The 7,649-nt window shown below is 40.6% G+C and overlaps 1 pseudogene across 1 annotated transcript; it reads right to left on the bottom strand.

The window, feature by feature from the left end:
* Positions 1-3,194: 3,194 nt before the first annotated feature.
* LOC308630498 (hsc70-interacting protein-like) lies at positions 3,195-4,395 on the bottom strand (annotated as a pseudogene). Its single transcript has 2 exons — positions 3,627-4,395; positions 3,195-3,509 (listed from the first exon to the last, which is right to left on the bottom strand). The product of its transcript is annotated as a hsc70-interacting protein-like (transcript).
* Positions 4,396-7,649: the final 3,254 nt, after the last annotated feature.

Consider the following 7,649-nt stretch of genomic DNA (forward strand, 5'->3'; position numbering starts at 1 on the left):
ACCATTATTTGACCCATCAGTGAATATATTTGGAGCATTCATGATAGGTGTTTTTCTTGTCATTTTTGGAAAAATTACAGGATGCAATGACCAAAAAGACAATAAAGGATTAGATAGTAAGTGGTTATCAAATGAAACATTAGATTTGCACATGATTATTGCCCAAGTATTTAACTCATTAGCTAATTCATCAATTTGATTCATAGTATATGGAGTAATAATTTTATTGGGAGAAATTCCAAATACTCCCTTTGCTGTTTTTATTCCTTTGAGTATTAATTGTCCTACAGCCTCAGGATACCTAGTAAGAATAGTGTTAGGAGAATAAGATAAATGTATCCATAATAATGGACCTTCTTGCCAAAATACTCCTGTAGGAATATTTTTTGTTGGTAGTACAATAAATAATAAAGGCAAACATATCAATTCTATCCAAATGCATATTTTCCATATATGTTTCAATGATTTTTAATGCCTTTCTTGCTTCAGGCGTTAACATTCGGGGTGAATTTGGATCTGATGGACCTTTTAAGATATCAAATAAAGGTCCTAATTCTCCTGTTGGAATACCTAGATAAGGCCTTATCCAATTTATGTCTCCTAATAACTTTTGAAAGTCATTAAGTGATTTGAGTTGATCCACTCGTATTTGAATTTTTGGTGGACGGACCATGGTTGAGGATAATAGAACTCCTAAATAATTAATTGGAAAATTTAATTGTACTTTATCTATTGCTATCTCTAGATTATAATTTTTTAATAAATTTGTAAGTGTGGCATAACATTCTAGCAATGTGTTTTTAGCTTTGTGTGCTAATAATACATCATCCATATAGTGAAATATTTGTAGTTCAGGATTTTGATTTCTAAGTGGCTGGATTACTTTGTTAACATAAATTTGACACATAGTTGGGCTGTTAGCCATCCCTTGAGGGAGTACTTTCCATTCATATCTCTGATCAGGACCTTCATGATTCAGTGCAGGGATAGTAAATGCAAAACGTGGACTATCCTCAGGATGAATTGGAATTGAAAAAAAAAACAATCTTTAATATCTATAACTAAAACATACCAAGTTTTTGGCAAAGCAGACAATTGAGGAATCCCCGATTGAGCAGGTCCCATAATGACCATTTCATTATTAATGGCTCTTAAATCTTGCAATAATCTCCATTTACCAGATTTCTTTTTGATGACAAAAATGGGAGTATTATGGGGAGATACAGAAGGTTGTATATGTCCTTCCGCTAATTGTTAAAGTTTAGAGTGTAGTTTTACTGCAGCTGCCACAATTTGCCCTTGTTCATTAATGTCTCTGGCATCTAAAGCCTGTTTTACTGCAGCTGCCATGACTTGCTCTTGTTCATTAATGTCTCTACATAATTTAATATATGTGTTTAAATCTTCCTGTTTCCATGGTCTAACGATATCTCTGCACCAACGATTCGCTTGGTCATAAGCCAGTTGTTTTATTAATGGCATTGCTTGTTCTGTATTCCCAAAAACTCTGGTAGCTGTTTGAATAAGCCTATCTACAAATTCAGCGTAAGGTTCATTAGCTCCTTGTATTATCTTAGATAATTGACCTTGTAAACCTCCATGTCCTTGTAAAGTCTTCCATGCCTTAACTGCATCTACAGCAATTTGTGAGTATACGCCAGGATCATATGCAATTTGTTGCTGCCGATCCTCATAAGGTCCCTTTCCAAGGGGTTTAAAAGCATGCTCCATTAGCATACGACTTTTTCTCATTTTTGTAACAGATGCAGTTCTGTTTACTCATGTACAGTAAAGGGTTAGAACCTGTATAAATATATTAGAAATGTACTACTTTATAAATGTACTCCAAGGAATTTATCATTTCCTTTATCTTTGCAGGGACAAAAGGGAAAAAGAGGTGGGGGTATGGTTGCAGTATTTAAGGAAGAGCTGAATACAATAATGAATCTTCATGGTGCCAAGAACTCCATAATGAATAACCAGGCTCTCATCTATTTTAGAATTCATGTTAGATCAAGCAGTTAATTCCTTGTATGGTTACCAATAACTCAAACCATATACTCTTCAAAATACAAAGATCAATAGGTACTTCCTAAATAGAACACCAAACACTAAAAGGAATCCTTCCTTCCAATGTTTTTGACATCACAAGATTTTGCCAGAGTGGAAGTCTAATAACATTTAAATAAGCAATCTCATGGCTAAGAAAGAACTACAGCTCTTATGGGTATTATTCCACAGCTAGGATATGTATTACATATTAAATTAACCCCAGCATTAAATATGCTTTGCACAATTATGGTATGATAGCAGTGATGATGATAGTGAGAAAAGATTATCTTCAGATCAAGAAGGAGGGAAATACAAGAAGCAGAAAGCAGACATAGTTGGTCATTTTCTGATGAGGAAAGGTAAATTTTAAACATAGAATATAAAAAGAAAACTACTCCCTTTTCCCCATGGTGGAAATAATATGAAACATTTATTTGATATATTGAACAAAAACTGAGCTAAGTAATCCAACTCCATTGCAGCATAACAACAAAAAAAAATCACCTCTTCAACACAGTGTAAGATTTAAATGCAACCTGCATAAGGGCACATGTCATATAAAATAGTAAGACTGCTGCTGCCTTACCAAGTACTTCCAGTCCCTACCCAGGTTAGAGTGAAATACTGGTGGTCCCAATAGTTTTATTGAAATTAATCATTTAAAAAATATTTCTAAATGACAAATCAAAATGCCTCAGTCTCAGTAACCATATATTCAACTGAAACTTTTATCTATGTAAATGAGATTTATTTACTTCCCACTAGTAAGTCTTTATTTCACTCACATTACAGCTATGTATTTTCCATACTTAGTATCTGCCTTGCCCAATATCAAAGAAAAAATCCAAAATGATTAGTAAATAAAAATGTAGGAAATAACACCCCCTTGAGTTTTAAATATTTTTAAGGTTTAAAAAGTGTTTTAAGTTTGTAATTCCTAGTAGGAAAACATCTGAATGAACACCCTAATGGCAAACCATTGTAAAATGCTTCAGCTGGATTTGCTGCAGAGGGGTAGGGATTATCTTCAAAGCACCCCAGTTCTCCTGATGAGGTCAGAGGTACACTGGTTTGTATTATTGCGACAGCCATTAAGTGATCTAGGTTGCTTTTCCTTCAGTAAGTGTTTTGTCAGGTGGGCATTATGCTTGACCTCCAAATTTGGCTGACAATTTACTGATGAGATTCATAACCTTTGGGTTGCTTTGATATTTTGATATATTTGCTGGGTTCTGGGCCACATCCTGGAAGGCCACCATAACTTCTGGATCCTGCATGGCTGCAAGAGCCTCCGGATTACTAAGAATTTCATTGAGCCCAGGCATTCCTGCCATTCCAGGCATGCCCCCTCCCATTCCAGGCATTCTTCCAGGAAAATTACCAGGCATTCTTCCAGGAAAGCCACCTGGAAAAGAGCCAAACTGAGCTCCTGCTTGTCGTCTGGCTTCTTCCTCCCTCTGGGCTCTCTCATGTTCTTCTCAAGCCCTCTTAACTCTTTCTATTCTTTCTTTGATCTCTCGCTCTTCACGTTTTCGCTCCTATTTTCTCCGATGTTCAGCAATTTTCTGGGCCCGTGGTTGAACTTCTTTCAGCATTGCACTAGCATCATCATCATAATCCAGTTTACAGGCAAGAGCAAGATCATGGGCTGCTTCTTCCCAGTGGCCCAAAAGTCTGTGGGCTCTCCCTCGCCACTTGTAAGGCTGAGCTGAATCAGGATTTATTTCAATGGCTCTGTCACAGTCTCGATGGCAGCATTTGGCTTCTGTAATTTGATGAAGACACTGGCTCTCTTGGCATACAGAATGGCCAAGCCAGGATTTAGTTTGATAGCATCTGTGAACAAGTCAATGGCTTTCTGTAGTTCACCATCATTCAGGGCTTCAGTGGCAGCCCCTTTCTTTTCATTTGCTTGATCCATCATCTCCTCGGTTATCTCCGCATTTTCATCTCCCATTTCTTGAGGAGCATCAGTGTCTGGCTCAATTACACCTTCATTATCAATTTCTAGATCACTTTTCTCACTTGATGGCTCATCTCTCTTAATGTTTTCTTCCGACTTCTTGCTATCTGTTTTTTCTTCCTTGGTATTTTCTTCTGATTTAGGTTTATGCCCCCCCATGCTCTCCACCCACTCTCAGGAAGCGCATCTCCTTGGTGTGCAGGACGCTGCTTACACATTTTCATGAAGGCCAGAAGCAAGCTCACTTTGCGGGGATCCAGGGTCGAGGAGAGGCAGGCGGAGGCGGCTACGGCACGTTCCCAGGCCCGGGCTGGGCGCTGGCTCAGCGTCACCGCGCAGAAGGGGCGACAATCTATTTTTAAATCGGGATTAGCAACCATAATTCTATCTGCAACCTCACTTCCTCTTTCCCAGATAACCTAACATAGTCTTAGGACCAAGGGATTAGGATGTGAGCATTTTTGAGGGGCCATTACGTTGCCTTCCACAGACCACAGCAATTATATAACCTCCAAGGTCTGTTTCTTTTCCTTTTTTTTTTTTTTTTTCCAATACTGAAGATGGATTCCAGGGCCCTCACACATGCTAGGCAAGCCCTCTACCACCAAGCTACATCCCTAGCTCTTTTCATTTTATTTTGCGGAATTGCACATGCTGGTCTTGAACTTGTGATCTTCCAGCAGCAACCTCTCAAGTAGCTGAAATTATAGGCATGTGCCATTGCACCTGGCCGTCTTTTTCTTTATAAAACAGAGATCCTACAATGGTTGTAGTGGGGGTTAAAAATGACTCTATTAGTTACCTCTTGTTGTGTAAAAAATAACCTCCAAATTTATTAGTCTAAGCCAATTTCATTTCATACCCTTTCCAAGGATCAGAAATTAGCTAAGCACAATGGCGCACACCTGTAATCCCAGCAGCTCAGGAGGCTGAGGCAGGAGGATTTCGAGTTCAAAGCCAGCCTCAGCAAAAGCGAGGTGCTAAGCAACTTAATGAGACCCTGTCTCTAAATAAAATACTAAATAATAGGGCTGGGGATGTGGCTCATTGGTTGAGTGCCCCTGAGAGTTCAATCCTCAATTCACACACACACACACACAAACCAAAAAAACAAAAGGAAGGAAGGAAGGAAGGAAGGAAGGAAGGAAGGAAGGAAGGAAGGGAGGGAGGGAGGGAAGTTAAGAGAGTGGCTCAACTGAGTGATTCTAGCTCAGGTCTTTCACAAGCTGCAGACAAGATATAAGCCAATCCCAGTTATTAAAAGATTGAACAGAGGGCTGGGGATGTGGCTCAAGCAGTAGCGCGCTCGCCTGGTATGCGTGCGGCCCCGGTTCGATCCTCAGCACCACATACCAACAAAGATGTTGTGTCCGCCGAGAACTAAAAAAATAAATATTAAAAAAAAATTCTCTCTCTCTCTCTCTCCTCTCTCACTCTCTCTTTAAAAAAAAAAAAAAAAAAAAAAGATTGAACAGAGCTGAAAGCTCCATCAATGACTGATGGCAGGAAGCCTCTGCTTCTTGCCCTATGGCTTGCTCTCCTTTGGGCTCCAGGAGTATCCTCATAATATGGCAGCTGGCATTCCCCAGTGATCCAAAAGAGTAGAATGCAAGCCACAATATATTTTGTTTTACCTAGCCAAGTACCTCTGTATAATTTAAGATAATTAAATAATTTTCAAAATTATAAAATTTATCTATAACCTGACTTACTTTGGTCTAGCTCAGCAGTGTCCACACATTATCAGCAGAATCCCTTCATCAAGTTAAATGTCTCAGGTAGCCCAATGTGACTTCCAAATACAAGGGCAAGTGGCTCAAATGGGAGCGAAGCCTGGGGACCATCTCAGGTGTGTCTCTCACTCCTCAGCTTACAAACTTCTGGGTCAGTCTTTCATCCAAGCAAGACCTTTTCTGACTTTCCAAAACTGGAAATAATTGCTTTTATGAAATTCAAAATGGCAAGAGGATTCCTGTCTTCTCAAACGCTTTTCTTCTTGAAGTCCTTTATTTTGAAAATATTTTATTAAAATTTTTTAATCAGTAAAAGATGGAAAGAAGAATTACTCATTCAATTAAATGTAAATTCCCAGCCCAATCTCATTGTGACCTTAAAACTCTTAAGACCCAGAAGTCTTTTCAATCCAAAAGCCTAAAACAATTGGGGGCTGGTCCTAGGTGCCCCTCTTCCCACATTTCTCTCTCTTCCCTCCCTAAGTCTCTTTCCCCAGTCTTAAGTCAATATTTTTTTTTTTAAAGAGAGAGAGAGAGAGAGAGATAATTTTTAATGTTTATTTTTTAGTTCTCGGCGGACACAACATCTTTGTTGGTATGTGGTGCTGAGGATCGAACCCGGGCCGCACGCATGCCAGGCGAGCGCGCTACCGCTTGAGCCACATCCCCAGCCCTTAAGTCAATATTAATTTCCAGAAACCAGTGTGTGATGGAGAGTCAGCCCCACTGCCTGCCTCAGGGAGTCCAGGTACTGTGGCCTGGCAGGCATCTAAGAATAGCAGCCAGTTGGGCCTGGGTCTAAATCCCAGACCCACCACTCACTAGCTGCCTGAATTTGGACAAGTTATTTAACCAGGCTGAGCCTCCATTTCGATGTCTATAACTTGGGAAGGCTGCTATCTCCATTTCTGGGTTGTAAAAAGATGAGATGTAATACACCCAAACACAGGGGGACCCCCACAGAAATAGGGGCAATTATTTGACACAAACGAGAACCTGTTAAATATTCCTGGATTTCTGCTCAACCCTTCCCAAGGGCTGATTAATTTGGTGTGTGACTACCCAAGTTCTATTTCCCAGCCTCTGTTGCAGCTGGGGTTGGTCACATGGCATATGAAAGAAAACAACACTCCTAATTCCAAGTCACTCCCAGGACAGAAGGCTGCCTCCCCCCACTCCCTGATGTCTGCTTTCTCATCCTTCTGCTAGCTGGGAACTGAGGGGTGTCCTCTCTCTCTCTCTCTCTCTCCCCCCCCCTCCCTCCCTCTGCCCGTGATGTGGCTTAGTGTGCCAGGGGCTGATGTCAGACTTCGGAGAACTTTGTCCAAATGCAGTTGAACTGACCATGAGCAGCAGAGTACCACCCACAGGCCGACTTTGGGCTACCTTTGCCCACCAGAGGTAACAGAGCAGTTCAAGGCAATGTTTGAGGAGTCTCTATTCCTTTCTGATCTGGTTTTCCCAATTTCGGATTCTGATAAAAGCTGGTTTAGAAGGCAAAGATGAAGGCATGTGTAGGGCTCCTGCCTCCCACAGTAGTCTCAACTTGAGACCCCCATGCTCAGCTCAGCCTGCAGAAAGGACAACACCTGTCTGGTGGGGCTGCCATCCTGGATGAAAGCTCATCCTCACTTTTCACTAGGGAACCAGCTCCATAGTCTGGGGTTTTGGGGTTTTAAGTTCACAGGTTTACAGTTGACCAACTGATTTATTAGTCTTATTTGTATGCTTTTTCAAAAAAATATTTTAGAACTTAACAAAGCTCATTTTCTTAGAAATTAACAAAGGGACAATTTCCCCCACCATTGGAGTCCCAGTCTCAGCCGTTGTCCCAGGTCCCTCTATCCCACCTCCCCAAGCTCCCTCTGCTCACCCCATGTGCCGGGCAGCTAAGGAATTTT

This window comes from Spermophilus citellus (assembly GCF_964194105.1).
Source record: "Spermophilus citellus genome assembly, chromosome: 11".
Lineage (NCBI taxonomy): Eukaryota > Metazoa > Chordata > Mammalia > Rodentia > Sciuridae > Spermophilus > Spermophilus citellus.